The sequence below is a fragment of the Suricata suricatta genome, chromosome 13 (genome assembly GCF_006229205.1).
Source record: "Suricata suricatta isolate VVHF042 chromosome 13, meerkat_22Aug2017_6uvM2_HiC, whole genome shotgun sequence".
In the NCBI taxonomy this organism is placed as follows: domain Eukaryota; kingdom Metazoa; phylum Chordata; class Mammalia; order Carnivora; family Herpestidae; genus Suricata; species Suricata suricatta.
This window is the reverse complement of record NC_043712.1, coordinates 23,032,281-23,042,460: the sequence shown is the minus strand read 5'-3', so window position 1 is coordinate 23,042,460 and position 10,180 is coordinate 23,032,281.

Here is a 10,180-nt window from a genome sequence, read left to right as displayed (position 1 = left end):
AAAATCAGTGTCATCCAATAGAACTTTCTATAACAAACATTCTATAACTGTGCTGTCTCATATGACAGCCACTAGGCATAGGCGACTATTGAGCACTTGCAAGGTAGCTAGCGCAACTAAGGAACTAAATATTTAATTTTGTTGCACTTAAATTTAAATAGCTATGTAAGATTTACGGTCTCCATAACAGACAATGCAGGACTAGACATCGAGCACCCCTACCCCATCACCTACAGCTGGGCTCAACTGCCTAGTCCCTGCCTCCTGCTAGGAGAGTCTAGTTCCAAGTAATGACCCCTTTTGCTCGGTCCAAGACTGCTGACATCAAGCTTCCCATGCCCAGCCAAGTCACAAGATGACAGCTCTGATCCTTTTTGCCCTCAAGTAAAAAGCCCATCTTCTGTCAAGTTGGTCAAAACCAAGGCCAATTGCTTTTTTGCGGCAAGCCCTTGGCAGCTGGGCTGGTGGCGAAAGTGAGTGTGCTTTTGAAACCCTGCTACAGCTCAGAGCACACTCTGGAAGCAGTATTCCAATAAGCAAGGCTCCCACGACTCTCCTCCGGGCTTAACCCTGTACAACCAAGGTACAGGCGCCACAGACACAAAAGGACCCTCCCCATCACCTCCTCTGTTGTAGACTTCAAGTCCTAGGTCAAGCCAAGGAAAGAGAATCTGAAGAAAAATAACATAGTGGGTAGGGACAGATGCATGGCAGCGAAGGTTTAAGGGGAATGAGGTCCACGATGGGTCTGACGTCGGCTCGGTGGAGGAGAGCTATGGCCCACAACGGTGGAAGCAGTGAACGGGTTACACAGTTGAGGAGGAAATGAGAGCAGGGAAATGGAGATGGTAGATCCAGACCCCTCACTATAAAAGCTTAGCATCAAAGGGAAGAAGTGAAGTATCAAAGAAGCAACGTGGACTTGTGTTGGATTCTAGTCCGAGACTCACTTTTCCCATCTGTAAAATGGGCAAGTACTACCAATACTTCTGACCTCAAAGCTTTGTTTTGATATTAGCGTTAAAACAGCTGATGCAAAAAGAAAAAAAAGGAAAAAAAATAACTTTATAAACTGCAAAACTCCTGTAAACAAATAGGACCGGGAGGAGGAGGGAACAGGGCAGTAACTAGAAAAAGGCAGGAGGACCAAGTGAGACTATGGTTCTTATTTTAATATTGGAATGCCAATTCATATTAGGAGAAAACAAGGACAGAGCCTGCCGAGGAGGAGAGACTAAACACCTAGAGAGGGTTTGGGGAGAAGGAGTAAATGGAATTTTGTGAAGCTGAGCAGAGAGCTGGGTGGAGCTGAGAATTCTCAGAGGCACCCCGCTTTTCATTCCCAAGGGAATCCTAAAAAGGATACTATTTCTCTGTGCTGCACAGAGGTTTATGGTTTATTAAGTGCTGTCACAGACATGACCGCATTTAATTACTCTGCATGACAACTCTGGCTGTGAAGTGTTCTTATCCCTGGTCTATAGTTTTGGAAACTGGGGCGGGGACGCATCGTGGGACCTGCCCGAGGCCGCCGAGCCGGTGAGCTGCAGCTCAGCTCGCTGGCTGGCGGAGGGACTGGCGGGATCCCACAGCTCCCTGGCCGGGCCTCCCGCCCTCCCTCCGGGCCCTCTCCAGACTGCAGCCCGGCCCTTCCCCGAAGCCACACCAGCGCCCGCCCTCACTGACTCACTGGGAGGGGGCCCTGTTCTCCGGGACTCCCCAGAGCCGGTTTCTGACCTCCAAGACTCCACCCTCTTTTTCATCCCTTCATCCTCTCCCCCCCCACCTGCCATTTTCTCCCTTTTGATTCAGTTGTGAGAAAGAAAGGCAGGGGTTTTGAGGATATTAAGACAGAAGCCACTGCAGGCCTGTCCTGCCCTGCCACTCCCCTGGCTGGGGAGATTCCCAGGGGAAACAGGGAGGCAGCAAGGGCACGGCCATGGATACAAGCCGTGCTTTGTTTCGGTTTTGCTGGGCCTGCCTGGCACCCAGGGTCCTCTGATGAAGCTGAGATGGAGCCCAGGGCCTAGCCTGAAGGCCTAAGAGGGTCTCTCTCTCTCTCTCTCTCTCTCTCTCTCTCTGTCTATCTCTCCCTAAACCCTCCTTTTTCTGGGGATGTCTCTTCCAGCCACTAACTGACTCCAGAGGCAAAGGCAGTGCACGAGGTGTGGGCGTTAGGAAGAGAGGAGCACATTCTTGTGTGGCATTTTCTTCATGCTCAGTGACCCCACACTTGACCTAACCATCGCCCTGGAATCTGACCGATCAGATTAGTATTCCACCTTCCTAAGGCGGAGAGCAGAGACTCTCCTGGTGTGGGCAGCTGAGCCGGGCCTTTCTCCATCCTCACTTTTCCACGGTCACTACCTGGTCCCCTGGACCGCTACATTTCTCCCCTGCCGCCTCCCCCTCTCCGATCCTCACTTTACCCGGCCTCGGAGACACCCACCTTTCTGGAAAGGAAATGGGCCAAGCCATTCCCCTATTTATAATCTCTCAGCAAGGCTGATAACAAGGGACACTGGTAAAAATGACAGTCCCAGGAGTGTGAAAGGGGGCCCGGGGCCATCTGTGTTTCACATCTGGACAAATTCCACATTCAAATGTTTAGCCACCCTCTATTTATTTCCTGAGGAGACTGAGTTTTAAACCGGACTCATCCTCCCTTTTGGAGGCCTTATCTTTCAGTGGCTCCCCATTACCTACAGGGAAAAGGCTTTTTAAGTCTGGCCCCACTGTCACCGCACCTTCCCCCCACCCCACCCCCCGCTTCTGAATTCTAAATTATTGCCTTCTTCTGACACCCTAGAGCACCTTTCAAGCCTTTATACGCAAATCCATCCCTCTCAAATACATTCTCTTACCTTCCCACCGGCAAACTTAGTCTCCCTTCAGAACCCAGACAGGCCGTCTCGGGAAGGTCTTTCTGACCCTCTGGTGATAGACCTGGTTGTTTCGCTGTCGTCTTACAGCACCGTGTGCACACGCGTCTCCGTCTGCCACGTAAATGGGGCAGCCTCTCTGTGCTAAGACAACATCAGTCCTTAGCAGTTACAGACGATGGCCGAGGGGCCGGCGTGCAGAAAGAAGGAATGCAGAGGTTATCAAGAGGTGAGGGATGGGCTCTGGGGGTGAGGGAGGCAGGTGTCAGGCAGCTCCTAGGTTTTGGGCTGAGGAGTCCTCTTCTCTCCCAGATTAAGATCTCCTTGAAGGGGATGCGTGTCTTGTTTACCTGTTCATCCCTGGCCCCAGTGAGCACCCAGCTGCAGGGATTCCATCAGAACGGGCTAGGCCTGATCCTGCTGGGAAAGCAGTACCCATGAGGCCAGCAGGGCGCGGGCCTGAGGAAGAGGCAGGGTACCCGGTGAGCGGCCCTGCGTGTGTGGTCAAGAACGTTCATTACAAGCTGCTTCGGTTGGTGGCCATCTGCCCCAAACCTGCTCCCCAACTAATGTACGTGGACCGGTGCCCAGTGCATGCTGCGCTACAAAGTCGGGGCTGAAAAACTTTGACACGCAATTTTACCCCTGCCCACCACCCTGACTTTATTTAAGTCACTTTGTGTCCTCGTGGTCTGCTCACTCCTGCTCTCTCTCTCTTATACACACACACACACACACACACATACACACACACACACACACAATAGCTGGTACACATAGATGATCAGTAAATGACCGTGGTCACCAAGCAGTCCGATCTAGAAGCATGGTTCAGAGATGCTATTTGAATTCTCGCTGAGTGACTCTGAGCACAGACTGTGAGCTGTCACCCCTTAGTTTCTCATCTGTGAACACGGCATTAGTAAGAGTATCAACCTCACAGGCCTGGAGTGAGGAATAAAGGACAAAGAGTATGTCAGCCGTGTCTGGTAAGGACCCAATAAATGTGACTTGTTATTGTTAGCATTTCTGTTCATGTAATTATTGATAATTTTATAACCATAAAAAAAAATGAAAACCTTCTGGGTCAGAGCCTGGCGGGTCTGGGCAGCAGGCCAGGGGAGGAGAGGGGCCCCAAGCCTTGGGCACGGGCGTGGAAATGAAGGCTGTGGCTCAGGGCCTTTGGCCTGGAGGTTGGCAGGGACTGTGCATGGACTGGGGGAGAAGCAAGAGGAAGAGAGGGGATTTAAGAAGAAATAGAGCCAGAAAGAGAGAGGGTGGAGGGGGAGAGAGAGAAAAGCCAGCAGTGGCCAGGGAACAGAAACCCTGCAAACCGGTCTGGGCAGTCCCCTAGCCAGGCCGGGTCAGCCTGTGTGGCCGCATCCTGGAGGAGCAGGCTCACTGTGGCAGGGCTGCCCTTGGGCGATGCCTGAGGCCTACTCACTCCTCAGGGGAGGCCTGTCTGGGGCTCTCCAGGCCCCGCCTATGACAGCCTTTCTGGGTCTGGGAGAGAAACAACTGCTTTAAAGAAAACTGGGGCACACACTCTACTACAAAAAAGCCATAGCACTTGAAGTCTGACAGAGCTAGATTTCAGACTCGACTCCAACAAGGGTGCCAAGACCATTCAAGTAGGAAAGGCAGTGTTTTCAAAAATGGTGCTGGGAAAAATGGATATCTTCATGAGAAGGAACGAAGTTGGGCCCTAATGTACACCATATGTGAAAATTAACTCAAAACGGACCAAAAGCCTAAACCTAAAAACACAGGTTATAAAACCCTGATAAAGCTAAGAATCAAGCCTTTATATGCAAATCTACCTCCTCAAACATATTCTCCCATCTTCCCACCGGCCAACTCTTATTCACCCTTGAAAACCCAAGTCACACCCCCCTGGTAAAACCCTTCTGACCCTCTAAGATAGACTGGTGTTTCCCTCTTTGTCATCTGACAGCACCATATTCATTGCGAGAACATTACTCTCTGGCAATATCTAATAGAGGAAGTCAGTTCAATAATAACGTTAACTTATTCTTTTTTAATTTTTTAAATATTTTTTATTTATTTTTGAGAGACAGAGAGAGACATTGTGAGCAGGGGAGGGTCAGAGAGAGGGGGAAACACAGAATCTGAATCAGGCTTCAGGCACTGAGCTAGCTGTCAGCACAGAGCCTGAATAATAATGTTAATTTAATAATAAGTTTTCAAAAGTTTGATAGTTTAATAATAACCTTATTATTAAGTAAACAGCATTCTTTAGGTAAAACAAAAGTATAGCATAAACACATTTTAAAAATTTTAATGTTTATTTATATTTGAGAGAGAGAGAGAGACAGAGCTCAGGCAGGAGAGGGGCAGAGAAAGAAGGACACACAGAATCCAAAGCAGGCTCCAGGCTCTGAGCTAGCTGTCAGCACAGAGCCTGACGCGGGGCTCGAACTCACAAACTGCAAGATCATGACCAGAGCTGAAGTTGGCAGCTTAACCAACTGAGCCACCCAGGCACCCCCATAAACACATTTTAAAACAAAATACAGGGGTGCCTGGGTGGCTCAGTCAGTTAAGCATCTGACTTTGGCTCAGGTTGTGATCTCATGGTTCTTGAATTCGAGCCCCACATCTGGCTATCTGCTGTCAGCACAGAACCCACTTCAGATCCTCTGTCCCCCTCTCTCTCTGTCCATTTCCCACTCTCTCTCTCACACACACACACACACTCTCTCTCTCTCAAAAGGAATAAAATAAAACATTAATAAAATAAAATAGAAAGCATAACATGACAGTGCAATCAACAAATAAGATGGCCTATCAATATAAAGATATCCTAAAATTTGAAGCATATTTAGAATGGTCTGTATGGTTTGACATTCTTGCCTCGGGAAACATATTCCCAGGTGATGGTAAGGGTTGGAGGTAACAAACAGGTAATCGGCAAGATAAATATTTTTTTTCTTTTTTTATGTTTAAAAAAAATTTTTTTTTAGTGTTTTTTATTTTTGAGACAGAGAGAGACAGCATGAGCAGGGGAGGATCAGAGAGAGAGGGAGACACAGAATCCGAAGACAGAGTCCAGGCTCTGAGCTAGCTGTGAGCACAGAGCCCAACGAGGGGCTTCAACCCAAGCACCGTGAGATCATGACCTGAGCCGAAGCCGGACGCTTAACCGACTGAGCCACCCAGGCGCCCCTAAACATTTTTTTTCTAAAGCAAAGTAGGATCCTTTTCCACAGGCCGTGTTGTCACTTTCCTTTTTGCACCACAGGTGATCTTTCTAACATCTGCATTGACTTTTCAAATATATTATTTAAAATATTTTTTAAGACATGCCTGTGTTTCAGGAAGCCACGATTTTCCTCTGCTTCAGTCGGCATACCCCTACCGACCTTAGTGTGGGCGTGGTCTGTAGGCCAGCTTCTCAAAGTCCCTCCTCCAGGACTCCATTCCTTCAGCATGCTTCAGCACACTAGGACTCAATGGCAGGCAAGTTAGATGTGGAAAAGGTGCCTTATGCATTCTTCTCTTGGAGGTTCACTGAGCATTTGTTAAAGGAGTGTTGAAAGTTCTGAGAGGTCCTGCAGTTAAGAAACTGATTTAACTTTAGGACACCGGGGTGGCTCCACTGGGTAAGCATCCTACTCTTGATTTCAGCTCAGGTCATGATCTCACCGATGGTGAGTTCGAGCACAGAGTCAGGCCTCCTCACTGACAGTGCGGAGCTTGCTTGGGATTCACTTTCTCCCTCTCTCTCTGCCCCTCTCCCGTTTGCTCTCTCTCTCTCAATAAAAATAAACCTTAAAAAAAAAAAAGAAAACTGGTTTGACTTTGTTTAATCTGGTTGTCTTGTCTTTATAGACACATGGTTACTGGACAAATATGTGTGTCAGCTATTATGTGCAAAACTCCACTAAAAAACACAATAGGGTCTTCACTGCAATGAAAAAAGACGACTTTTCTAATGGAGGGTACTATAGGATGCTGCACTGGAAATGTTTAAAGTTGTGTTGTGCTGGGGTGCCCGGGTGGCTCAGTTGGTTGAGCATCCAACTTCAGCTCAGGTCATGATCACACAGTTCGTGAGTTTGAGCCCCGCATCAAGCTCTGTGCTGACAACTCAGAGCCTGGAGCCTGCTTCAAATTCTGCGTCTCCCTCTGCCCTTCCCCTGCTTCTGCGCGCTCTCTCTCTCTCTCTCTCTCTCTCTTAAAAGTAAATAAACATTAAACATTAAAAAAAAAATAAAGTTGTTTGTGCTCTTGAAAATAGAGGGAGAAAGGTTTAGTAGTAGGAGAAGGGGGTGTCTAGATAACATTACTTTTGGAAACTCAGGGTGAAAACACAGTAAATGCACCAATGGGAAACATTATCTTAATGATTATCTTAACTGTAATCAAAGATACCTCAAATTAAAGCAGACACTTTCAGACATTTCCTAAAGAAATATAGGGGATTGGGAGGGAAATGCAAAATAATATTCCAGTGCTGGCAAGGTTGTGGTGAAACTGACATATCCGGTTAATCCACGCAGCTGTGAAGTTACACAAGCAGTTGGGAAGACAATCTGTAGCGAGAACCACAAAGATACGTATCTCTTTGACTATTAACCCTATTACTAGCAATCTATCCTAAGGAAATGTTAAATTGAAAGCCTTACACTGAATTACTACCAACAATAGCAAAATACTGACCATATCTTACATGAAAGTTTCAAATGGGAGGTGTGAAGTTAGGTAGATGTGTCCTATTGGAGGTGACTAAGTACATATGGAATTAAAACAAACTGGATATCAGTGTGGTTGAATCTCTTGAGGAATTTTGAAAACAGTTTCCAAGGCTCTATCCCACTTGTGCAAAATCAGTCTGGCTAGAGCGCCCTCCTTGAGCCACTATATTTGGCCCCTCCCCCCCAACCCCCACGTGCCATTTCCTTTTTTTTTTTTTTTTAGGTTTATTTTATTTATTTTTGAGAGAGAGCATGCCAGCAGGGGAGAGACAGAGAGAGGGAGGGACAGAGGATCCGAACCAGGCTTCGTGCTGAAAGCAGCAAACTCGATGTGGGTCTCATACTCACGAACCACGAGATCATGAGCTGAGCCAAAAGTTGGACACTCAACTGACTGAGTCACCCAGGCGCCCCTGCCACCTGCCATTTCTGCCATTATTGTCATATTCTCTCTGCTTCCAGTTCAGGTTCCAGAGAGAGGGAATCTGTGTGGTGGACATTCTTTTGGGCCAGATCATAGGTCACCTGCCGGCCTGTGAAGTTGGTCACTCCGGGGTCAATGCCCAGCCCTGATCCAACCAACAGGAGGTGGTTGACCAGAACAGTACAAAACACAGTCCCGTATGTCTACTTGCCTCTCTCTTCTTCTCAGCGGGGCCTATGCATGGGATGGTTTGTCTGGGTTGCAAAGGCAATTATGAAGATATCTGTGGCTCTTTGGGGTTGTGGGGGGAGAGGGAAGCTGATTATGTAATTCCAAATTTCCAGCTGATAAGAAATCAGCCTGAATCTTTTGGATTGGGTCATGGCAGGAAATCTCAGTGAACGAGCCTGTCTTTCCAGGCCAAGTGCTCTGACAGAGAGAAATAAATATGCTATAGCCTTTTAATAAACAACCACGGAGACAATTAGCAAACATAACCTCCAGGAGCATGGACTTTTGCCTCCCGCAAATTTCAGAAAGGTTGCCTTCGCCCATGTCAGGGCTTGAAAGTAGCACTTTCCCAAATTATTTTAGCAAATTAGCAGCTTGGAATACACGCTTAGCTCCAGCAGTCCTTGCCAACCCCATCCTGCTCGGAGAAAGCCATACCCAGTCTTTCCAAAGCAGATAGTGTAATGTTGGCTTCTTACTGAAGCTTGGCCGGTGCAGTAGGGTTAGCCGAGGAGAGGCCTCGGCAACGGAGCTGCCAGGGATTGAAGAACAGGAATGTCCAGGGAAGCAAGAAAAAAGGGGAGTCCAGGAGGAATTGAAGCTGCCCTTTCTCCCTTAGCCTCTCTAGGTCAGGGAACTTCATGCTGTGCTAATATGAGAGCCGCCAGCTGCTTGCGGCTACTTCAACTTGAGAATTTCAATGAAACGAAAGGAAAACTTCAGTTCCTTGGAGGCACTGGTGACACCCAAGCGATCAATAGCCGCATGGGACCTGTGGCTGCAGGGTTAGTGCCGATGTAGACCACTTCCGTGACTGCAGAAAGGCCTGTGGGACAGGGCTGCAGAGTAAGCCATGTTCTCTTCCTGCTACCCCCTTGCCAAATGTTGGTCACGTGTGCCCACTGTGTGGACAGAGATGTCACAAAGCCAGTTTGAAAATCTCTTAATGGTTTAGCATTTGTGCTTGGAAATCTAAAGAGCCAAAACCAGGGGCTCCTGGTGGTTCAGTCGGTTAAGCATCCGATTTCAGATCAGGTCATGATGGCACAATTGTGAGTTTGAGCCCCTCATGGGTGTCTGTGCTGACAGCTCAGAGCCTGGAGCCTGCTTCAGATTCTGTGTCTCCCTCTCTGTCTGCTCCTCCCCCACTCATGCTCTGTCTGTGTCTCTCTCTCAAAAATAAACATTAAAAAAAAATTAAAGAGCCAAAACCGTGTGATAAAGGTCCTCTGAGGAGGATTGCCCAGCTCTGCGAAGTCAGCACACACAGGTGTCTTGGATGGAGCGCTCCTGACGCTTTCTCTCACTTTGTGAGAGGGACGGTCAGTTGGTTCCTCTGTTTCCTCCATTTTCCTTCTCTCCTAGGGACTAGCAACCTGGCCATAGTTGTCAGTTCAATGATGTGGTGATTTGTTTTTGTGTCCCTACAAGGGTGATGAGCCTTAAGTGGAGGAGATCAGGGGCGCCTGGGTAGCTCAGTCAGTTGAGTGTCTGACTCTTGATTTAGGTTCAGGTCATGGTCTCACAGGTTCATGGGTTCGAGCCCCGAATCAGGCTCTCCTCTGACAGAGCAGAGTGTGTTTGGGATTTTGTCTTTCTCTGTTCCCATCTCACTCGTTGTCTCTCTCTCTGTTTAAACAAACTTCAGTCGGGGGTTCAAATGTTATTGAGGGATGGGGGAAACATGGAAGGTTGTAACCTAAACCACAACAGAGTTCCCACTCCCACTAGGTGTCAGCTACCAGTAAGTACCAGTCGGCCCTGGGGGGTGGCGTTAACCCCTGTCGTGTGGGTGGCCATGCCCATCAGGAGAAGCCGCACCCGCTCCGCAGAGCTGAGCTCCCATCCTGCAGGATTACAAGGCACCACGCCCAAGGCCTGCCTTCCAGCCGCATCTGCCCTTAATGTGGTCCCAGGGGTGCAGA